General features: G+C 45.2%; 1 protein-coding gene across 1 annotated transcript in view; it reads right to left on the reverse strand.

Annotated features, from left to right (window-relative positions):
* Positions 1-2,589: 2,589 nt before the first annotated feature.
* The window catches only part of PAPOLG (poly(A) polymerase gamma), a 91,615-nt gene continuing 68,705 nt past the window's right edge, over positions 2,590-25,499 (reverse strand). The window contains exon 23 of the mRNA XM_054021826.1: positions 2,590-2,667. The gene's annotated coding sequence lies outside the window, so the exon portion shown is untranslated. The remainder of the gene's footprint in view (positions 2,668-25,499) is intronic.

The following is a 25,499-nucleotide window of genomic DNA, read 5'->3' on the forward strand; positions in this document are numbered from 1 at the left end:
TGAACACAATGCAGCTAGTCCTGCAGTATTTTATGAGCTGCAAAACAGAATGAATCGGTGATGCCTGCCCTGCTGTCTGCCATGGAAACAAATAATTCAGGATTACTGCTGGCATTCACAGAACAGCTTGCCATGGTGAACCGTTGGTACTGGGCTCGGGAAACGACCACTGAGTGGTGGGATCGCATTTTGATGCATGTATGGGATGAAAAGTGGTGGTTGCAGAACTTTCAGATGTGCAAAGTCACCTTTCTGGAACTGTGTGCGGAGCTCGCCCCAGAACTGCGGCACAAGGACACCAGAATGAGAGCTGCCCTCACTGTGGTAACCTGACTAGTGATCGCTGTGTGGAAGCTGGCAACTCCAGACTGCTACCGGCCAGTCACGAATCAGTTTGGAGTTGGAAAGTACACAATGGGGGTTGTGATAGTGTAAGTCTGCAACAAGGACAAGTGCAGAGTCCTACACTTAGGAAGGAAGAATCCCATGCACTGCTACAGGCTGGGGACTGACTGGCTAAGCAGCAGTTCTGCAGAAAAGGACCTGGGGGATTACAGTGGATGAGAAGCTGGATATGAGTCAGCAGTGTGCCCTTGTTGCCAAGAAGGCCAATGGCATATTGGGCTGGATTAGTAGGAGCATTGCCAGCAGATCGAGGGAAGTGATTATTCCCCTCTATTCGGCACTGGTGAGGCCACACCTTGAGTACTGTGTCCAGTTTTGGTCCCCCCACTACAGAAGGGATGTGGACAAATTGGAGAAAGTCCAGCGGAGGGCAATAAAATGATCAGAGGGCTGGGGCACATGATTTACAAAGAGAGGCTGAGGGAACTGGGCTTGTTTAATCTGCAGAAGAGAAGAGTGAGGAGGGATTAGCCTTCAACTACCTGAAGGGGGGTTCCAAAGAGGATGGAGCTCGGCTGTTCTCAGTGGTGGAAGATGACAGAACAAGGAGCAATGGTCTCAAGTTGCCATGGGGGAGGTCTAGGTTGAATATTAGGAAACACTATTTCATTAGGAGGGTGGTGAAGCACTGGCATGGGTTACCTAGGGAGGTGGTGGAATCGTCAGCCTTAGAGGTTTTTAAGGCCCGGCTTGACAAAGCCTTGGGTGGGATGATTTAGTTGGGGTTGGTCCTGCTTTGAGCCGGGAATTGGACTAGATGACCTCGTGAGGTCTCTTCCAACCCTAATCTTCTATAAGTCTATGATTCTATGATTAATCGCCTCCTGCTACGAAGGATTGTGACTCGGTAATGTCTAGGAAATAATTGATTGCTTTTAGGAAATGGGATTCCATAACTGCGACGGGGTGATAGATGGGATGCATATCCCAATTTTGGCCCAGACCATCTTGTAATGGAGTACATCAACCAAAAAGGCTATTTCTCTATGGTTTTGCAGGCTCTGGTGGATGACTGGGGCAGTTTCACTGACATCAATGCAGGGTGGTCAGGGAAGGTGCATGATGCACTCATCTTTCAGAGCACTGAATTGCACAGAAAGCTGCATGCTGGGACTTTCTTTCCAGATCAGAAGATTCCACTGGGGAATGTGCAAATGTCCATAGTAATCCTGGGAGACCCCATATACCCCTTACTCCAGGGGCTCATAAATCCTTACACTGGAAACCCAGACAGCAGTAAGGGGTGCTTCAACAATATGCTTAGCAGGTGCCAAATTACCACTGAATGTGCCTTTGGCTCACTAAAAGGTCGCTGGCACTGTCTTTTTGGCCAGTTAGACCTCAATGAGGAAAATATTCTGATGGTCATTGTGGCCTGCTGTACTCTACATATTTGCGAATTGAAGGGGAAATTTTTTTCTCAGGGATGGGCTGCTGAGGCTGATCGGCTGGCTACTGATTTTGAGCAGCCAGATACAAGGGCAATTAGAGGGGCACAGTGGGAGGCTATTTGAATCACAGAGGCTTTGAAGGACCATTTTGACAATTATTCCCAGTAATATGTCCGTATGTGATGCATTCTGCCAGACAATGTTTACTTGCCACCATGAATTACTCCTGTGGTACTTGCTTCTTGGGCATTAATTGCAAGGAGCAAATAGTCCTCGCTATAGGCAATGTGTTTCAATGTTAGCACTGAGCGATGTATGTATTTCACAAATAAAGACTCATTTAATTTCAAAGACTCAAGTTTAATAACAGGATCAAACACAAACTTTTGGTCAAACAGGTGACATGAGAAAGAAGAAGAGTCTCGCGGTTAGGGATCTCACAGCTGGGGTGTAACTCCAGCTTTCATTAGGAAACCTTTCCCTAGGTGTGGAGTGCATGGGTACTGTGAGGAACTGGGAACATGCGAGGAATGCGGTGGGGGAGTTTGGGGAGGGCAGGGACCAGAGTTCTGTAGTGGCTGGAGGGGGAGTTGGGCACAGATTTGCTGAAATTGCAGGTTAATGACGGACTTCAACATCTCTGTCTGGTCTTCAAGGAGCTTTATCATCAGCTCCTGCCCCTGTGTCCTTTCCTGGCTATCCAGCCTCAGTCTTTCATTAATTATCTCCTTCCATGCTCTTGTTTCACTCTGTGCTGCATCTGTTGACTGCAGCATCTTGTGAAACATATCCTCCTTACTCCTCCTGGGTCACTGCCTTACCTGATGGACGCACTCCACCGGTGTGAAGGAATGTGTTCTCAAGGGCACATCTGCAGAAGGCAAAGAAACAATGAACAGACAGTGTTGTGATTGTGCTCACAGCTGTGAATCACAAAAGTTACACATACCTCTTTCTCATTGTCCCTTGGCTAGCACACAGGTTGCCACAAGTCCCAATTATGATGAGTTTGTGGGGAGGGAAGAGGTGGGTAAGGGGAGGAAGGGACAAAGGGTGGTTTGCGAATGAAATTACTATAAGTGGCTAGGGAGCCTATTCTGAATATTGGTACCCTTTTCCACAGGCTAGGGTAATCGAACTTGATATCTCACTCCTAAGGCTAACCCAGGATGCAAGGGAGCATCTCCTGCATGTGTGTAGTTTCAGATCGGTTCCATATGCCGCTCACCTGTGTGTTACTATGGTCCCTGCAGAAATAATTGCCTACAGTGGGGGGACAATCAAGGCAGATCTCCCAAGGAACCTTTGGCAGAGGATTGCAGAATACCTACAGGAAAGTTTCCTAGAGATCACTATGGAGGATTATAGAGACATACCCATGTACATTAACAAACTTTTCCGCCATGGCCCCACTGAGTAGATGGACAGGCTCTGTTGTTAATTTCTGTCCCTTATCCCTCCTCTACCATATAACAAAGTAAATGACAACTCAATCTCCTCTCACCATGCAGTATCAAAGCAAAATGAGCACTTACTGGAGCTCCCCTCTCCTGCACCCTGTGCACCAAAGCTGGAGCGCTGGGACTGGCTAGACCCTTGCAGAGTGGAAAAAGGTCCTGACTCGCCACACCACTGGATGACCTTGCCATGTACTCCATATTGTCCTCCAGCTCCACCTCCTCATCCATCACTTCATTGTGATTGAGTCCACTGGCTGCTGCCTCCAGTTCCCCTAAAATATCCACAAGGCTCTTGGTGATGGAGGTAGGGTTGCCGCTGAGGATGATATGCAGTTCCTTATAGAAGCAGCATGTCTTCGGCACTGCACCAGAGCGACGATTGGCCTCCCTTGCCTTCTGGTATGCCTGCATCTGCTCCTTGATTTTAGCATGACATTGCAGTATGTCCCTTTTGTGCCCCTTCTCCTGCATGCAACTAGCAATCAGCCCGTAGGTACTGAAATTCCTATGGCTGGTGCGAAGCTGCGACTGGCAAGCCTCTTCTCCCTATATACTCAGCAGATCCAACAGCTGCAGAGTCAACAAAAATCTGTAGTGTAGACAAGACCTTACATCAACCTAATTTTGTAGTATAGACTTGCTCTCAGACATGAAAAAGAGCTCTGTTGAGTTCGAAAGCTGGTCTTTTTCATCAACAGCGGTTCCTCCAATAAAAAAATATTATCTCACCCCTCCCCACCCCTTGTCTCTCTAGTATACTAGGACCAAAATGGCTACAATTACACTGAAATAAGGTTGTCTACTCTACAACCTATGTCTGCAAAATGTATGTTGTTCAGGGGTGTGAATATTCCACCCCCGAGTGACATAAGTTACACCAACATAAGTGTTCGTATGCACAGCTTCTCCCGCAGACATAGCTTATACCGCTCGCGGAGGTGTTTTTTAATGCCGACGGGAGAATTCTCTCCTGTCAGCATAGTGCATCTTCACCAGATGCACTGCAGCAGCTCAGCTGTATCAGTACCAGCTGAGGATCTGAGTATATTTTTGCTCCACCTTTGTTAGAAGGCCTTATCCATTAAGCAACTAATTATTGTCAGTCCCTAAGGCCTTGTTTACACTACCAAGTTTTGTTGAAAAAAACTTCCTTTAGTTGACAAAACAGTGAATGCGGTACACATTGCAATGCGACTTTTGATGGGAAAATGCCTGGTTTTGGTAACAAAATACAACCACCCTGATGAGAAACATACGTCTTTTTCCTCTAAATTTTTCTCAGCAAAGTGCCAGTGTAGACGCCACACTTGATTTCATCGCTTTAATTGGCCTCCAGGAGATGTCCCACAATGCCCATCGTGACTGCTCTGGTCAGCAGTTTGAACTCCACTGCCCTGTAGCCAGGAAAACAATCATCCGCCCTTCCCCCTGAGAAGCCCATTTGAAATTCCATTTCCTGCTGGCTTGGGGTGGAGAGATCTCATCATATCTTCCCAGGTGACCATGGCGGGTTATCGCACCAAACACTCTCCTGCTTGGATCACTGCGGAGCTGTTGGATCTGATCGGTATATGGGGAGAGGAGGCTGTGCAGTCACAGCTGTGCTTGAGCCATAGGAATTGGGATACCTATGGGCACATTTCTCAAGGCTTGTGCAAAAAGGGCTATGAACAGGGCTGCCCCATGCCATTTTGGTGCCCTACGCAGCCCCCCAGGCCTCCTGGTAAGTGGTTGTGGTTTGTGTAGTGCGGAGGTGGGTTCAGGGTATAGAAATGTGGAAGGCTAGCTGTGTTTCTATGAGCTGGACATTTCCCTGTGTATCTAATCAGTATGATGGAACAGGGTGTTGATGCACACTGAGATCTCACAGGCAAAGAATCAGGGCAATCACTCTGGGCTTTGCGCTTTGGGGGCCCACGCGGGCCAGTGCGATTCACCGGCGCCCGAGACCCTGGGCACGCAGGGCGGCAGCCAGAGGAGGCAGTAGCAGAGCCCTGGGCACGTGGGGCTGGCAACCAGGACCCTGGGTGCTGGGTGGTAGCAGAGCTCCGAGCCTGTGGGGCCAGCAGTCGGGACCCTAGGTATGGGGCTGGCAGCTGGGAGCCTAGGGGTGCTGCAGCACCCCTGGCACCCCTAGTTCTCATGCCGATGGCGGGGGCTGATTTGTCCCAGGCCCCACCCCCCCCTAGGGACGGCTCTGCTCACAGGAATCCTCCAGAGAGATCTCCAGGAAAGTTTCCTGGAGGTACTTGGTAATCCTCTGCTGAAGGTTCCCTGGCAGAGTAGCTTCGTTCCTTCCCCCATTGTAGGAAACTTTCCCACGCCATTCAGCAATCACTTGTGCAGGGACCAAAGCTGCACATAAGCGAGCAGCATAAGGAGCAGGGTGGAAGCCACACGCATGGAGTAGATGCACCCTCGTTTCCCTGCTTTACCCTTAGTAGTGAGATATCTGCTGGAATGACCCCCGCCTGTGGAAAAATGTGGGAGAATTTTAAATTTTTCCCCCTAGTTGGCTGGCTGCACCACAACCCTTGCAGAGTGTGTGCTCTTTTCCCCATGTGGAGTGCCCCGCCCCCGCCAACATTCACCATGCTTTGTGTATGCCTGCCAAGGGTGAGTGAGAGAGTCATTGTTATGTTGCAAAAGGTTTATTTAACTGAATTTTTTCAATGCTGCATGTGAATTTAACCATCCCACTTTTGTGCATTGTCCCTTGTGCTTTAGCAGATATGGCCTTCAGGAACACCCTACACACCCCAGCCAAGTGTCTCCGCCAGATAGAAAGCACCTAAGATGTAGTGAAGAAGACATGTTCCTGGAGGTACTGCACAGCTTCAATGCAGAGAAAAGGGAACACAAGGAGTGCTGGGAAGCCGAATGGCAGGACAGAAAAGAGAATCAAGAGTTTAAGGACTCAACTGAGCGGATGATTAAAGTAATGGAGGAGCAAACACAGATGCTGAAGTCCTTAATTATGCTGCAGACTGAACAGACCTGTGCCCGCATCTGAAAGTTCTGTAGCCTCTGCTCGTCATCCCACACCTGCATGATGATACAGTGCTTGTTTCCCAAGCCCAAAAGTGACGGTCTACCCTATCCAGCTATTCTGTGAACGCCAAAAGCAATCTAAAGTTGCTCCTATCCATATCACGCAGCATGTCAGGCACCTGGGAGTCTTCTTCAGTTAGGAACTTCATGATTAACTACACTGCCATCCGCGATGTCTTCATGACAGTTACAGTGCATAGGAGAGCAGTGTGGGATCCATCCCTTCTCACAAAGATGCTGAGGTGCACAGCAAAGAAGGGCTGTTGCAAAAATGCCACGAAAGAAAACCCATGGAGTGCTGGGACAGAAAGCAATGCATCACGGGATATTGAGCCCAGTCCCAAGATGCACAACGATCCACTCCACCTTCCCACAGCACCTAGTAACAGAAGGTGTTGAGCTGGACTGTGGGATAGATACCCACAATGTATTGCTCACACTGTCGATGATAGTGCCCCAACTGTGGACACGCTCTGCTGGCAGAGGGAGCGAGTGTGAACATGACATTCCGATTTTCAATATGCCGATTTTTGAGGCTCAACATCACCTTTGTCGATAAAACTGGGAAGTGTAGACAAGGCCTAAGATAGACTTTACTAGACTATATATAATTTAGTAACCGGAAGGCATGTGTATATTTTTGAAGCCATGCAATACATTTAAGTTAAAAATTAAGGGCCTAATATTGCACTCCTTTTGCAGGCAAAACATCCACTCAAGTTAATGGGAGTTTTGGGTGAGGATGAACACAAAACTTTTTTGAATGAGGCCCTGATAATGAAAATACTCTACTCACCTAAATGTAGTAAAAGAGATGGATACCAATGACTAGATCTAATCTCCATCAGACAGTTACAAAAATGTAATACATTTTTACTTTAGATATGCATATGAGTCAGTACCTATTTCCTCTTTCCTAAATAAATGCAGCTTGTTTCCACTAAAGTCAAGGGGAGTTTTTACACACACACACACACACACACACACACGCACACACTCTGAAACCTTTACTAAGGACACAACCTCCAATAACAAACCTCCCATTTTAAAAGGCTATTTTAAATATCCCCTGAAGTACCTAGTACCATTTTGTTCAACCTTTATTTAAATGGACACCTGTACAATCAATTTCTGCTATGGCCTTGGGTGATTTCTTAGGAAAAGTTTCACTATTAATAAAATTGCACCACTTTATTTTTGAGAATTACTTCCTTTTCCAACTCCCCTTTCTCTCCCCCCCCCCCCCCCGCGCCCCAATACACCAAAACTAAACTGTGAGAGCTCACATGCTGGCCTAGATTGAGTAATTAACTAAGAAATGCTATTTCCAAGATGGTGCCCATTCTTGCTGCTATTATTAATTACGCTGTTGCAGAGAGACAGCAATAAACAAGGAGCTACACTGTGATCTTTTCTGCTCTGTTAAAAATCCACACTGCTGATGTGGACATGATGACATTAAAGAGGAAGGATCATATTTAGATTAAAGCGCAAAATAGTCAGGAAATCTGGCCTCTATTCCTGATGCTGTCACAGTTTTCTGTGTGACCTTGAATAAGTCATTTAACTTCTTTGTGTCTCAGTTTTCTGTCTCTCGGGGTGTTGTAAGACTTAATTAATATTTGTAAAGCACTTTAAGATCCTGAGATGGAAGGCATAAAAAAAGTACACACTATTATCATGTGCTTTTAGAGAAAAATGCAACTATTAGCAATGTTTGTTTGATATCTTGGGCTTACATTCCAGCTGAAGATTTCAGAACTGTGCAGTCAGCAGTTATGTTCACTTTTATTAATTCTCATTGGCAGAGGATTTTCACAGTTTTCCCACAGAAAAAGAACAGGGATGAAGAAAAGAACTAAATTCACTCATACACACAAAAGAGAAAGAACATAAGCAATCCAATCCTTAGTTAATTATTGGAAAATGTTGGCACTTATTAAGAGTTTGTGGCCAATTGCTAAACTTAAGACCTCAACTTACAGCTTTGCTCTTCTATTTGGTGTTTTAGTCCTTAATATAGTCAAAGCTAAATAAAGGTCCTTCTGTATTGCAATCACCAAAATTAATGATGACTTGAATTTGAACACCTGTGAATTTTGGGGACATTTGAATCCAGACTTGAGCTTCCTGGTGCAGGCCCATCTAACAGAAATTCAGCCCTTCTTTGTTACTGGAAAGTGATATGAGAACAGCTTTAACTCAGCATACTATGCCTGGAGAGGGGGTGGACACTTCTTTTTCTGAGTTTCTCACATCTGAATTAACAATGGGTAAAAGAGGGAAATAGGATTAAAAAACTAGTGATAAGACATTCCCATATAAAAGGAATATCATTTGATGAATAGGTTTCATAACTTTGCAGATATATGTTAAGTACCCACCCTGAATTACAAAAGTTTTTGTATTTACACTACCTACCATTCTCTGTTACATGATTTTTTTAGTTGGGAAACAGAGGCAGGGAATTCCCCCTCCCTGTCATCTGCTACTTACTTTTCTCCTCTATATATTAACTTAAGAACATAAGAACGGCTGTACCAGGTCAGACCAAAGCTCCATCTAGCCCAGTATCCTGTCTACCGACAGTGGCCAATGCCAGGTGCCCCAGAGGGAGTGAACCTAACAGGCAATGATCAAGTGATCTCTCTCCTGCCATCCATCTCCACCCTCTGACAGACAGAGGCTAGGGACACCATTCCTTACCCGTCTTGGCTAATAGCCATTAATGGACTTAACCACCATGAATTTATCCAGTTCTCTTTTAAACTCTGTCTTTAAACTTAGCTAAATACGTCACATTGCATTAATTTACCTCAGTCTGTGGCTTCCACACCTATGTGTTGCTCTTCCCCCTAATAGGAACTGCACAAATAAATCACTGTGAGCAACTATTATATTGAAATTATGACTGCATAGCTGTCAGATTCTATTACAAATCATGAATAACATGAAAGTAGATCTTGCATGTAAATGCTCTGAATGAAGCGTAAATAGTTATACAAACTTTAATCAAGTCCCCATTATAGTAAAAAAAAAAAAAGTTACAGTGAGGGAAACATCTGCAAAAATGTATTACAAAAATGAGTTGTATGAGGGTATGTCTACACTAGAACCAGTACAGCAGCATAGCTAGAGCGCTGTATTGAAGACACTTACTACGTCGATGGAAGGGGCTCTTTTGTCACAGTGGTAAATCCACCTCTCTGGAAGTGGCAGCTAGGTAGACGGAAGAATTCTTCCATCTACCCAGCAACGTCTACACTGGAGCTTAAGTTGGCTTACACAGGACATTAAATATTTCGCAGCCAGAGCAATGTAGTTAAGACAACATACCTTTGTAGTCTAGAACAGTGATTTTCAACCAGGGGTCCGCGAATTGGTTTCAGGGGGTCCGCTAAGCAGGGCCAGCTTTAAACTCACTGGTGCCCATGGCAGAAAGCCAAAGCCCTGCCACACGAGGCTGAAGCCGAAGCCTGAGCAATATAGCTCAGGGTCCCTGTGGTATGGGGCCCCAGGCAATTCCCCTGCTTGCTATCCCCTAATGCTGGCTCTGGCTTTTATATGCAGAAAACCAGTTATTGTAACACGGGTGGGCAGTGGAGTTTTTATAGCATGCTGCGGGGGCCTCAGAAAGAAAAAGGTTGAGAATCCCTGGTGTAGACCAGCCCCCAGTCACATATACCAGGACATCCAGATATGAGCAAAAAATGCTTGCAGTGACCAGTAGCAAAAAACAGCCACTGATCCAATTAAAAGTCTTCAGTTTCTTTGCAGGAGAAGATTCAGAACCAGAACCAGTTTTTAGACTCCCCATGGCCATGGACCTCCCTAATTTGGAGAACCAGATCTGCTGTCAGCTAATATAGTTACTCCTTTAGCTTAAGTAACAGACATCTGTATTGCTGCAATGCTGAAGCTCCTGGGTTCAAACTGTACTGATCACTAATGGAGAAGGTTCTTGCATATGATAAAGCACAAATCTGTTCTTTTAAAAAACTTGCAACTATATACATAAAACCATATTAAAAGGACAATATGATATTGCAAAATCAAACACTCAAACATTAATAACCATGCTACCCTCATTTGCCTCCTTGTGTATATGCATTCTGATAAGTAATCACATGATCACATACTATTTCTTCCACATGACCATGCCTCATTCAGTGAATGAGGGAGCAGAATTAAAGTTGCACAGACAACATTAATTCTGGCATTTCCTAACTTTTTGAGTCCTTGGCTTTTGTGACTTTACTAATGTTCTTTTAACAAAGATTTTTGCTATGTTATTAAAGGCAGAGCTGGTAATGCTGCCTATCGTTTAGGCTGCCCAACACTTCCCATTATACCACTATTTTCAGTTGCTCATAACTTTGACAAACTTTAATGTATGGGCTGAAATTTCCCATGCTAGGTGTCTGGTTCAGTCTTAATTTTTCTGTAAAGTTAGTCATTTTTGAGAACGACATTAAGGGAAAATATATTGTTTTGCCTATATTAAAAAGATTCTTATAACTTTTGTTAAGTTCTAGCACCTCCATGTTATGCAGTGGGAATTTGATATTTGACAGGGAGATCACCCTAGCATTAGGGATGTGCCTTTTGCTATTTCAATGAAAAACCACCCACAACTGGCCAATGTTTAAGCCTTTCAAAAATCTCAGTTTGTACGTGCTCAGTAGACACTTGAGTTTAGTAGTTAAATACTCTGACATTTGTATTTCCACTGAGTATGCTCCAGCCCAGGAACGCAGGGACTGAACAGGACATTCCCTGCAATTGTTTCTTTTGGTTGCTGTGGGCCATGATAGCATTAGAACTAAGACTGTTTCTCCTGTGGTCTTGTTGCTTTCCCTGACGGCATGCAGGCAGCCTGATGGAGAAAGCCACCTGATTCAAATACAGAGGGGACAAGAGATAGATATGTGTGCGTAGACAAGACTGGGACTGATTGGTCAAGGAGATTGGGAATGTGAGTCAAGATTAAGGGAAAGAGGGTAATTGGTAAGGGGTTGAGACTGTGATTAAACAAGCATCTGGGAGTGGGAACAGGCGACTGGAACCCAAAGGTGCTGGGGGAGGCAAATCAAATGAGAAGCTTGGATAGGAGAAGGAGGGATGGAGAGACACTGGGATCAGGAGCCTGAGTGGGGTGAGAGACAGGACTGGGACAGGGCAGAAGGGGTCAGGCTTGGGGAATGGAGGTGGAGAACAAAGGCAGAAGGGTCTGTGACCACTCAGTCATATTCCCCTGAAGAACCTGGAACAGAATCTGAGTCCCACCATCCTTCTGCTGTCAGAAAATATATATGAAACCTATTGACAAACTGCGCATCTCAATCCCCTCTAGTGCCAGTCTACATTGAGGCTAACAACTTATTACTGTTATTAGTTACTCCTTTATTAATGTGCAGAGGTCTGTGCTGCGGATCTAAAGTCTTGCTAATGGCCCATGTGGGTGTCAGTCTGAGACATCTTTTTTTCCAGTTTCCTTTTTTAGAAACCCAGTACACCACACACAAAGTTATATTAATTTAAGGTTGCCAAGTCAAGCACTCAAAGTTAGGAATTGCCAGAATTAAGGTTGCCTGTGCCTCGTTTTCCCATCTGTATAATGGGGATAATGCCCCTTCAACTTACAGAAGAGTTATGAAAAAAAATTAGTATTTGTGAAGCACACACAGTGATGAAAACCACAGTAAAGCTCATGAGGAAATTAGCAATTCTGTATTCAGATTTTGAATAGTGTGCAGTATATAAGGCAAGGGCCATAAATGGAACAGAACAAAATATTGTTTAACTACCCATTCAGAGAGCACCATCCTGTGCTCTAAAAGGTCCTATGGAAAAAACAGTATGTGATCACATAATTAAAAACTGCATCATAATACATATGCACAAGGAGGTAGAACTAAGGTTGCCCAAACAATCTCAATTCTGCTATCTGAATTTCTGAGAGCATGACTTTGCAGCCTTAATAATGCTCTTTTAATGTAGTTTTGTGTGTGTGATGGTAATAGGTAAAACACCATACAGAGAAGTGCCTGCAGGAGAATGCCTAGTAAAACTCCACCAGTCTGGACTGAGTTTTCCTATAAACCATTCTGTCCTGGCTGGACCAGTCATTCCACCCTGCCAGACTTCAGACAGCACCACAGCCCCAGAAACATCCGGGAATAGTTAATATAGCCCCAGGCCCAACTGATTTGCCACCAACTTACTCGCTGGTGTCAGGGCAACAGGCATCCTGTAGCTGGATCTCTGTTCCACCTCTCTGAGCAGAGGACTCCTGAACCTGCATTCCAGAGTAGCAGCCTGTTAGTCTGTATCAGCAAAAAGAATGAGGAGTCCTTGTGGCACCTTAGAGACTAAGGAATTTATTTGGGCATAAGCTTTCGTGGGCTAAAACCCACTTCATCGGATGCAGGCCCTAGAAAATACAGTAGGAAGATATATATACACAGAGAACATGAAAAAAATGGGTGTTGCCATACCAACAAGTGTCACTGGCCACTTTGACACTTATTTTCTGGTCTGGGGAGGAAAATGAAAAAGTCACTCAATCTAGTGACAAAGTTGCCAAGTTCCTCTGGGCAGCTGCTCCAGCTGGAGCCCTTCGCCCGCTGGCTCCCTGAGCACCCCTCAGCGCGACTCCCGGCTGCAGGCGGGAAGCGAGTGGGCGGAGGCTGGCGTGCGCAGCCGGCTCTCTTCCCTGTGGCTTCCCCAGCTTTCCCCACGCCACTGCCAGGGCATTTCCCGGGCTGGGAAACACCCCGCCGCATCACCGCTCTCGCCCTGAATTCAAGGAAACTCAGGCAGCCGTGGGACGGCCCGGGAAGCCACGGGCGAGAGCGATGGGTCCCGCGCCCGGCTCTGAGAGCAGCGCGGCCGCGCTCCCGCGCTGAGGGGAACGAAACCGCGGGGCGAGCCCGAGTGGGAGGCGAACGACGTCTGCGCGGTCTGGCGCTGCTGCGAGGGGGAGCCTCGGTGCTTCCCACGCGCCTCTCCTGCGAGAGGGAAACTGCGGCAGCCGCCCCCACTCGGCCGGGCCAGGAGCCGTCATGTGCGCCTGACTCGCCCGCTGACACGTCGCGGCTCTCGCTCCCCCTGCCCCCGGCTCGCCCCGGGAGCCGCGCAGCTCGCCACCGGGCGCTGGGCTTCTGTGTCGCTTTCCCCAAACAGGCGGCATGGCTGGGCCCCGCTGCCAGAGCCCGCAAGCACGTCTCTGCCCGCGGAGCCGCACGGCGCATGGCTCAGCGTGGAGCTAGGGTGAAAGCACACCGCCCCCCAGCTGCTGCGCAAGGTGCAGGACAGCTCAAGGGGGTGTGTGGTAGGAGGCAGGAGACATGAATGCCAATAGGGTTGTCTTCTGCTCTCGCCGCAAGTCTTCTATGTATCAGCATCCCGAGAAGGGAGCACCCCACCCCTGTTACAGAGCCCCCCGCAGTTACAGGTCGAGACACCGATGTTGCCTCTGAAGCAAGTGGAAGGAGGAAATTGACTACATAGTAATTGACATAGGTGCAAGGGTCCTCCTAGTTTATTACCTAAACAGCTCAAAGCATTGAATTAAGAATGTGTGTTCAAGGCTATATTAGAATTAAAAAAATGAGAAACTGAGGGATCCTTTATTTACTCCTTTTAAGTTTTCACTTATTGAGTGCATGCAATGTTCATTTTTACTTGGCCACTTTTATCTGTGAGATGTAGATGATTTTCATTAGCTGGTCTCTGCACCCTGCATTACCCAAAAACTACAATAGAGAATTCCAAAATATGGAGACTGGCTCACTGGTGGATAAATCATTCTTATTAAAAAAAAAAAAAAAAATACTCCTGAACTATCTTAATGGCTGTAAGAAGCCCTTTTTTTTAAAATGGTCAGAGACAAGGCACAGGTTAAGTTTAAAGCTCTACATAGACTTTTTCTTTTGACAGGTTACCGTATATACTCGCTCATTAGCCCATTCGTTTATAAGCTGACCCCCTAGGATAGTTAGGTAAAAATAGCAAAAACGGGATGAACCTTTCATAAGCGACCCTATATTTCAAGAGTTGGCAAACTTTGGCTCTTGGCCCGTTAGGGTAAACCTCTAGCGCCACTTCACGCAGCTCCCATTGGCTGGGAATGGCAAACCGCGGCCACGAGAAGCGGAGGGGCTCCATGCCTGTGAACGCTCCAGGTTAGATCTTACCCTTCAGAAGGAATGGGTGATAGCTAAGAGGCCAAAGTTCAGAGTAACTGAAGAAACCACCAGATTACTGGATAACAGTGGGGTAATAATGCTTTTATACAACGTCTACTGGAAACTCCAAAACAGTAAAACACACACTTGGTCCAGCATATGGAGGTGGTATTTAATTCAGGGTATAAATAAGAGACAGGGAGAAAATACATGATCCTGTTTAGGCAGAAACAAGTCCCAGTGAGTATTTAATTAGAATAATATCTCCATATAAGGCACAGTCTGTTTAAAACAGTTGAAAAGCAGGAGAAAAAAAATTGAACAAATGTGTTTAAAAGGTGAACTAGAAAGCAGTATTGAAAAATGAGTAAGTAGATGCCTGGATAGTAGGTGGGGTATTTGAGCCCAACATTTTTTTTCAATACTCATTCCATTACACTCAGGGCCGGCTTTAGCAAGAGCGGGGCCCGATTCCTTGCTACAAGCCCCGCCCCCAGGAATCAAGCTGCGCTCCAGCCACGTTCGCCGGGCTTGGGTCCGGCCCAGAGCCGCTCGGCAGCCGGAGCCAAGCAGAGCCATGGGGGCCGGGCCGGAGCTGCGCCACGGGGGCCGGGCCGGAGCCAGGCCGGGCCGGCACGCTCGGCTGGAACCGGGGCCGGACTAGGCCGCACCTCCCCGGCGCCCTTCTCGCACCCCCCACCACCCCAGCTTACCTGGTGCTGCCTGCCCGCCCCTGCTTCTTTTCAGACTTCCCGCAAACCTCTGATTCGCGGGAAGCAGGGGAGGGGGAGAAGCAGGGGGCGGAGCGTTCAGGGGAGGGGAGGAGGGGGAAGTGAGCTGGGGGTGGGGTGGAAAGCTGCGGCACAGGGCCCTCTTAGCGCGGGGCCCAATTCAGCCGAATCGGCTGAATCGGCCTAAAGCCGGCCGATTACACTGTAATTGTCTTGTTACTTCATACTGCAGACGGGCGGCTCCAGGCACCAGCACAGCAAGCACGTGCCTGGGGCGGCAAGCTGCAGGGGCTGGCCTGCTGGTCGCCATGAGGGCGGGAGTCAGGCAGCCTTCGGCGGCATGCCTGCGGGACGTCCGCGGTCCCGCGGCTTCGGCGGCAATTCGGCAGTGGGTACACCAAAGGCGCGTGACCGGCAGGTCACCCGCAGAAATGCCGCTGAATCTGTGTGACCAGTGGACCGCCGGCAGGCATGTCACTGAAGGCTGCTTGACTGCTGTGCTTGGGGCAGCAAAAAGCATAGAGCCACCCCTCACTGCAGAGGTATTTTTCTGAGCTAGATGGACAACTCTTATAATTTGCAATCCTTTTACTGTGACATCACATACTGGGATCACAAAATCATAGAAATGTAGGGTTAGAAGAGACTTCAAGAATTCATCAAGCCCACTTCCCTGCGCTGAGGCAAGACCTAGTAAACCTAGACCATTCCTAACAGGTGTTTGTCCAACCTGTTCTTAAAAACCTCCAGTGATGGAGAACTCCACAACCTCCCTTGGAAGTCTATTCAGAACTTAACTACCCTTTCAGTTAGAATTTTTTTTCAAATATCTAACTTTGCTCCAGATTAAGCCCAATACTACTTCTCCTACCTTCAGTGGACATAAGAACAGCCATACAGGGTCAGACCAAAGATCCATCTAGCCCAGTATCCTGTCTTTCAACAGTGGTCAATGCTAGGTGCCCCAGAGGAAATGAGCAGTACAGGTAATCATCAAGTGATCCATCCCATCGTCCAGTCCTAGCTTCTGGCAAACAGAGGCTAGGGACACCATCCCTGCCCATCCTGGCTAATAGCCCTTGATAGACCTATCCTCCATGAATGTATATAGGTCTTTTTGAACCCTGTTATAGTCTTGGCTTTCCCCACATCCTCTGGCAAAGAGTTGCACAGGTTGACTGTGCATTATGTGAAGAAATACTTCCTTTTGTTTGTTTTAAACCTGCCTATTAATTTCATTTGGTGACCCCTAGTTCTTGTGTTAGGAGAAGGAGTAAATAACACTTCCTTATTTACTTTCTCCACACTAGTCATGATTTTATAGATTTCTATCATATTCCCATGTAAACAACAAAGAGTCTGGTGGCACCTTAAAGACTAACAGATTTATTTGGGTATAAGCTTTCGTGAGTAAAAACCTCACTTCTTCGGATGCATCCGAAGAAGTGAGGTTTTTACTCACGAAAGCTTATACCCAAATAAATCTGTTAGTCTTTAAGGTGCCACCAGACTCTTTGTTGTTTTTGTAGATACAGACTAACACGGCTACCCCCTGATACTATTCCCATGTAGTTATCTCTTTTCCAAACTGAAAAGTCCCAATTTTATTAATCTCTCCTCATATGGCAGCCGTTCCATACCCCGAATAATTTTTGTTGCCCTTGTCTGAACCTTTTCCAATTCCAATATATCTTTTTTGAGATGGGGCCACCATATTTGCCTGCAGTATTCCAGATATGGGCATATCCTGGATTTATATAGAGGCAATATATTTTCTGTCTTATCTGTCCCTTTCTTAATAATTCCCAACATTGTTAGCTTTTTTGACTGTTGCTGCATATTGAGTGGATGTTTTCAGAGAACTATCCACAATGACTCCAAGATCTCTTTCTTGAGTGGTAACAGCTAATTTAGACCCCATCATTTCATAAGTATGGGTGGGATTATGTTTTCCAATGTGCATAACTTTGCATCTATCAACATTGAATTTCATCTGCCATTTTGTTGTCCAGTCACCCAGTTTTGTGAGATCACGTTATAGCTCTTTGCAGTCTGCTTTGGACTTCACTATCTTGAGTAATTTTGAATCATCTGCAAATTTTGCCACTTCACTGTTTACCCCTTTTTCCAGATCATTTATAGAACTGGGCCCAGTAGAGACCCCTGGGGGACACCACTATTTACCTCTCTGCATTCTGAAGGCTGACCATTTATTCCTACACTTTGTTTCCTATCTTTTCACCAGTTTCTGATCCATGAGAAGACCTTATTTTGCATAAGAGTCTTTGGTGAGGAACCTTGTCAAAGGCTTTTTGAAAATCTAAGTACACTATATCCACTGGAACCCCCTTGTCCACATGCTTATTGACTCCCTCAAAGAATTCTAGTAAATTGGTGAGGTATGATTTCCTTTTACAAAAACCCTGTTGACTCTTCCCCCAACAAATTATGTTTGTCTATGTGTCTGACAATTCTGTTCTTTACTATAGTTTCAACCAGTTTGCCTGATCCTGAAGTCAGGCTTACTGGCCATTTTTAAAAATTGGCATCACATTAGCTATCATCCAGTCATTTGTTACATTGATTTAAATGACAGGTTACTAACCGGTTAGTAGTTCTGCAATTTCACATTTGAGTTCCTTCAGGACTCTTGGGTGAATATGATCTCTGGTCCTGGTGACTAGTACTGTTTAATTTATCAATTTGTTCCAAAACCTCCTCTAATGACATCTCAATCTGGGACAGTTCCTCAGCTTTGTCACCTAAAAGAATTGCTCGGGTTTGGGAATCTCCCTCACATCCTCAGCTGGGAAGACCGATGCAAACAATTCATTTAGTTTCTCCGCAATGGCCTTATCGTCCTTAAGTGCTCCTTTAGCATCTTGATTGTCCAGTTGCCCCACTGGTCGTTTAATAGGCTTCCTGCTTTTGATGTACTTAAAAAAAAAAAATGGCTATTACTTTTTGAGCTGTTCTTCAAATTCTTTTTTAGCCTTCCTAATTATATTTTTACACTTCACTTGCCAGAGTTTATGCTATATTCTAGTGAGGAAAATAGAAAGTAACTTCCACTTTTTAAAGGATGCCTTTTTGCCTCTCACTGCTTCTTTTACTTTGTTGTGTAGTCATAATAGCACTTTTTGGGTTCTCTTATGTTTTTTAACTTGGGGTATACATTTAAGTTGAGCCTCTATTATGGTGTCTTTAAAAAGTTTCATGGCCGCATGGAGGGATTTCACATTTGGTGCTGTACCTTTTAATTTCTGTTTAACTAACTTCCTCATTTTAGTGTAGTCCCCCTTTCTGAAATTAAATGCTACTGTGTTAGGCTCCTAGGGTGTTTTCCCCACCGGAGGGATGTTAAATTTAATTATATTATGGTCACTATTACCAAGCGGTCCAACTACATTCACGTCTTGGCCCAGATCCTATGCTGCACTTAAGACTAAATCAAGAATTGCCTCTCCTCTTGTGGGTTCCAGGACTAGCTGCTCCAAGAAGCAGTCATTTAAGGTGTCAAGAAAGTTTATCTCTGCATCCTATCCCGAGGTGACATGTACCCAGTCAATATGGGGATAGTTGAAATCCTCCTTTATGATTGAGTTTTTTATTTTTATTGCCTCTCTAATCTCGGAGGATTTCACAGTCACTATCATCATCCTGTTCAGGTGGTTGGTAGTATATCCCTACTACTATATTCTTCTTATTTGAGCATGGAATCACTATCCATAGAGATTCTGTGGTACAGTTTGGTTCATTTAAGATTTTTACTTCATTTGGTTCTATGCTGTCTTTTACATATAGTACCACACCCCCACCAGCACAACCTGTTCTGTCCTTTCGATACATTTTGTATCCTGGTATTACTGTGTCCCGGTGATTATCCTCGTTCCACCAAGTTTCTGTATTGTTTGTTATACCAATATTCTCATTTAATATAAGGCACTCTAGTTTATCCATCTTATTATTTAGACTTTAGCATTTGTACATAAGCACTTAAAAAACTTGTCACTTTCTAGCTGTCTGCCATTACATGATGTAATTGAATGGGACTCTTTCATTTGACTGTTTCTCATAAGATCCTATCTGTATTTGATCATCTCCCATCCTCTCCTCCTTACTAGGACAGAGAACCTCCATTAATAGATCCTTCCCCTAAGGGATGTCTCTGTCTGAACCATATGCTCCTCCGCACCAGTCGGCTTTCTCCAGCCCTTAGTTAAAAAACTGCTCTATGATCTTTTTAATATTAAGTGCCAGCAATCTGGTTCCATTTTGGTTTAGGTAGAGCCGATCCTTCCTGTACAGGTTCCCCCTTTCCCAAAAGTTTCCTGAGTTCCTAATAAAGCTAAACCCCTGCTCCCTACACCATCGTCTTATTCACACAGTGAGACCCTACAGTTCTGCCTGTCTAACTTGCCCTGCGCATGGATCTGGAAGCATTTCAAAGAATGCTATCACAGAGGTCCTGGACTTCAATCTCTTACCTAGCAGGCCTCCAGGACCTCTCTCCTGTCCTTCCCTGTGTCATTGGTACCTACATATACCACCGGCTCCTCCCCTGCACTACACACAAGTCTATCTAGAGGTCTTGAAAGATCTGCAGCCTTCACATCAGGCAGGCAAGTCACCATGCGGTGCTCCTGGTCATTGTAAACCCAGCTATCTATCAGAGGGGTAGCCGTGTTAGTCTGAATCTGTAAAAAGCAACAGAGGGTCCTGGGGCACCTTTAAGACTAACAGAAGTATTGGGAGCTATCTAGGTTTCTAATGATCAAATCCCCATTACTTGTCTCTTCCTAATAACTGGAGTTCCCTCCCCTGGAGAAGTATCCTCAGTGCGAGAGGATACCACATCATCTGGGAGGGTCCCAACTATGGATCGTTTTCCTCTGCTCCAGTTGGATGTTCTCCTTCCCTGAGACTTTCATCCTCCTGAACAGCCCAGTGGCTGTCAGAGTGGGGGTGGGACTGTTCTACTGCATCCCAGAAAGTCTCATCTATGCACCTGTCTCCCTTAGCTCCTCCAGCTCAGCCACTCTTGTCTCCAAAACCCGTACACAGGCTCTGAAGGCCAGGAGCTCCTGCCACCGAATGTGCCCATAAGGCAGATAATCATACATGCTGCATTGGGTGCAATAAACTAGATATCCCCCACTCTGCTGCTGGACATCTGCCTGCATTCTCTTTTTACTTGTGCAGCTCATTCCTTTGTTGATATTTTGTTTTTATCAGGGAGTGTTTTTGGCCTTAAGTTTAAAGAATGTTTGAGTATCTAGCCCCCCCACTCTCCTGCTCTAAACTCCCTCACAAAACTCCCATTAACTGCTCCTGTTCTCTAGCTCCTCATGAAGACATGAAGAACTGATCTCCATCCTCTTTATAGCAGCCCTTCACATAGTTGAAGACTTATAAGGTCCTCCCCTCAATCTTCTTTTCAAGACTAAACATGCTCATTTTTAAACCTTTCCTCACAGGTTTTCTAAGTCTTTTATAATTTTTGAAGCTGTCCTCCAGACTCTCCAATTTACCCCCATTTCCTAAAGAATAGCTCCTTTGGACGCAGTAGTCCAGGTGAGGCTTCACTAGTGCCAAGCAGAGTGGGACAATTATTTCCCATGTCTTTACATATGACACTCCCATTAATATGCCCCAGAATGATGACATTAGCCCTTTTCACAACTGCATCATATTGTTGATTCATTCAATTTGTGCCCCACTATAATCCTCACATTCTTTTCAGCAGTATGATCACCTAGCCAGCTATTCCCCATTCATAGAATCAGAAGATTAGGGTTGGAAGAGACCTCAGGAAGTCATCTAGTCCAACCCCCTCCTCAAAGCAGGACCAACACCAACTAAAATCATCCCAGCCAGGGCTTTGTCAAGCCAGGCCTTAAAAACCTAAGGATGGAGATTCCACCACCTCCTTAGGTAACCCATTCCAGTGCTTCACCACCCTCCTAGTGAAATAGTGTTTCCTAATATGCAACCTAGACCTCCCCCACTGCAACTTCAGACCATTACTCCTTGTTTTGTCATCTGCCACCACCGAGAACAGCTGAGCTCCATCCTCTTTGGAACCCCCCTTCAGGTAGTTGCTATCAAATCCCCCCTCACTCTTCTCTTCTGCAGACTAAACAAGCCCAGTTCCCTCAGCATCTCCTAAGTCATGTGCCCCAGCACCTTGATCATTTTCATTGCCCTCCACTAGACTCTCTCCAATTTGTCTACATCCTTTCTGTAGCGGGGGGCCCAAAACTGGACACAATACTCCAGATGTAACCTCACCAGTGCTGAGTAGAGGGGAATAATCACTTCCATCGATCTGCTGGCAGTGCTCCTACTAATGCAGCCCAATATGCCGTTCGCCTTCTTGGCAACAAGGGCACATTGCTGACTCTCATCCAGCTTCTCATCCACTGTAATTCCCAGTTCCTTTGTTGCAGAACTGCTGCTTAGCTATTCTGTAGTTGTGCATTTGATTTTTTCTTTCCTAAGTGTAGTTCTTTGCACTTGTTTTTAATGAATTTAATCTTGATGGTTTCAGATCAATTCTCTAATTAGTCAAGGTCATTTTGAATTCTAATCCTGACCTCTAAAGTGCATGCAACTCCTCCCAGTTTGATATCATCCGCAAATTTTATGAGCATACTCTCCCCTCCATTATCCAAGTCCAGTACTGGACCCAGTACTAACCCCCTGCATGACACCATTAGAGATAGCTCCTGCCTCATTCAAGCTATCAAGACTTCATAGGAAAATTCTCCTTTTACATTGACATATTTGTTATTCTACATGCTGGTGTGATAAAATACACCCCTGTATTCACACCCTACACACTATTACAAAGTGCCTTGTAAGGTACCATTTGCAAACTCAATTTGCTGGTCAGTATTGTTCTGGTAAAATGTGTGGCAACACTGTAGATGAAGTTAAAAGATTCCCCTATATTATGTTACCAACACATATGCCAACCGCCCCCCCTCCAGCACAGTCTAGGCAGAAGTCAGATCTACCCTAAACAAAAGAAGGAATGTGTGTTTTTCTTAATTTTGCATTTAACCAGTAAACAGTCATCAGCCAGGAAGGGAAAACAAAGGAAATTCAAAGAGGGGAAAAAAGCCAGCAGGGAATATCTTTCCACAAAAGACACGGTCTCCTGGTTCTCAGCTGGAAATGTTTTTCAAAAGGGAGAGAAGCTATAAAAGAGAGGGACCAACATGCCAAGGCATGTCTTTCTCTCTCTGCCCAACTCATTCTCCACCCAAGAAGACAAAAGGAAACAGCCATTGGACTTTGGGGGAGGAGTCCTGATCTGAAGAGTTTGGTCAGTACGCTTACTGGAAACAGTGACAAAGTCTGCTTTACAACTAAGATAGTTTCTTAAGGAGGTACTAGTAAGCCTTTTGTTTTTATTTTTCTTGTAACCAGTTCTGACTTTTCTGCCTCATTATTTATACTCCGTTAAAATCGCTTTTTGTACTTAATAAGCTTGTTTTACTGTATTATCTCAGCCAATGTGTTTAAATGGAACTGTCTGGGTAACTTTTTATGGTAATAAACTGGCATATTAGTCCCTCAAAAGAATAACTGACAATATATTTGTACTGTTCAGGAGACAGCTGAGAAGTATAGGACATAACATTTCTGGAGGGATGATCTGGGACTGGTGGTATGTTGGGGTCACCATGCAGTATAATGTAGGCTGGTGAGAACCAGGGTGGAGCTGGCAGGCTGCAGTTACACACAGCCACTCAGGGTGTGGCTTGCATGCTGCAAGGCTGTTTGTGAGCAGCTGAGGTAGGAGCTACTACAGCAAGGCATTGTAAGGCACCCAAGGTTGCAAGGCATAGGTGACAGTCCACCACTAGTCTGGATTGTGTTCTGGTATGTCACAGCTGGGTGGTAGATATTAAAAACAAAACTAGTTTTAAATATTTGTTTTGCAGTTTGTCACTTTGATCACCTTTAAATCAGTTCTCTAATATCTTTAAATTCACGAATCTTCAGATACAATATACAGATGTTTAGGTTTGATTGTAATTTATATACATGCTATAGTTTTCATACAAAGATCTGACAATTTAAATCAGGCTATTTAAATTATAGCATTACAAAAATGAGTGGTAGCCACATTTATAAATTTTAAAGTGTAGTTTTATTCTGAGAAGCCATTAAAATGGCATGAGTCTGTGTTTCTCTTTCCACATTAAATTCCCATTTCAACTTTTCTTAAACAGAGCCCTGCAAACCTGCCATGACGTGTGAACGTCACATTGCATCGATGAGTGGGCCGGAGGGTGGGGGGGGGGTTGGGAAGGGAGGAGACAACCCACCCCCAAACAAACAACTTAGATTCAGATACCAGGGAGAGCTTGCAGTTGAAAAGGACAACTGGTTAAGTAGCCTTTGAGACAAATATGGAATCCCAATGTCATTTTTACAGTAATTTCTCAGATCAGACCTGCACAATGAGGCACCCTTGAGAACCAAATCTATAGGTTAGAGCTTTAAGTAAATCATGCAAAAAAAAAAAAAAAAAGACATCATGAAACTTTTCTATGCTGACCATTAGTTACCTTATCTCCACACAGATATGGAAAGAGGAAGAAGGCCTGGCAAGACATGTATTTCTCTCCCTTGCTCCCATCCCTTAGGTCTTAGTTATTTTAAAATGAGATGAATTGAAGTTTAGAGCTGTGATCTATTTCAAGCAACTCTTATTCTTGAAAAAAAAAAAAAAAAATCCAGATACACTATTATCAGGATGTTGAACTGGTACCTCAGCCATCAACTCAGCTGTCAGATGCAAAATGTGGGGATTGTAGTTCAAGAAAAGCTGTATTATCTGGCACTTTACCAACTGGAAAGCCTCTATAAACTGGCATTTCTGATCTTCATTGAAAGTCCGGTTTATAGTCTGGTTGGCATGGGGCCAGCAGGCTCCCTATCTGGCTCCCTGCTGCTGCTAGGTGGAGGAATGACCACAAGGGGTTTGGAGTGCAGAAGGGGGTGCAGGTCACAGACTCTAGGAGGGAGTTTGGGTGCGGGAGGAGTCTCAGGGTAGGAAGTTGTGGCACGGGAGAGGTTTTGCGATGCGGGATACAGGCGGTGCTAACCTCTGGCGACTCCCTGCAAGCAGCAACATGTCCCTGCTGCTCCTAGGCAGAGGTGCCGCTAGGCAGCTCTGTGTGCTGCCCCTGCCTGCCCTGAGCACTGGCTCCCCAGCTCCCATTGGCCAGGAACCGTGGTCAATGGTAGCAATGGGGGCGGCGCCTGCAGGCAGAGGCAGTGCGCAGAGCCGCCTAGCCATGCCTCTGCCTAGGAGCAGCAGGGATATATTTCCGCTTTCGGGGAGTTGCCAAGAGGTGAGCACCACCTGGATCCAGCACCCCGCACCACCTCACATGCCCCAAGCCCCTGCCCGAACCCAAGCTCCCTCCCAGAGCCCCTCCCACACCCAAACTCCCTCCCTCCCTCTTAGTTAACCGGAATTTTTGACTTACCGGCATCCCCCATTTCCCCCAACATGCCAGATAAAGCTTTTACTGTATATGCTTTCGCAAGGTGCACCAGATGTTACTACTTTCTAATGAAGGCACACACTGCATGGTAAGATTTTATTTAGTATTTGTCTCAAAACTATTGGCGTTCCTGGTTGCCTCATACAGCTGACACATGAAAGCTGTGGTACTGAGGGAAAACTACCATTAAGGAGTATCTGCAAATTAGAATTCTATTCAAAGCAGAGGTATTGTATATATTCCTATGTTCTTCAAAATGCTTTTATGCTAAGGGCTTTTAGAAGATTTGACCTATGTAAAAAAGTAAACTGAAGAAGAAACTGTAAAGTTTTTAAACTTTTCTTTTTGAAAAGATGTTATCTTACAGTACATACAAAAATACTCTGAAAATACATACAACTTCATTTACAAAACATTGAATTAAACAAATTACAAGAGAAATTAGGTAGTCTAGGATTTGCTTTGTAGAAGATGCATTTTTCCCCTGAAACTTCACTCTATTTAACTGGGTAAGCTGTATTATGATTATGCTGGTTTACATGAAGACTGCAGTGGTCCCAAGCCAGAGTTCCGTAACCACTGTTATTCAAAAGGAAATGTTTTCAGGCGTTTTATTGAAACCAATATTTGTTTCTGCATGCCTAATCAGTGAAGAATTGTTCTGCATAACTGCAAAATGAGTAGATCGTAATATCACAACAGGTTTTTCCTAGTCTCAATATTTAGCTAAGTCTTAAGTATTTTG

Source organism: Malaclemys terrapin, chromosome 3, assembly GCF_027887155.1.
Source record: "Malaclemys terrapin pileata isolate rMalTer1 chromosome 3, rMalTer1.hap1, whole genome shotgun sequence".
Classification (NCBI taxonomy): Eukaryota; Metazoa; Chordata; order Testudines; family Emydidae; genus Malaclemys; species Malaclemys terrapin.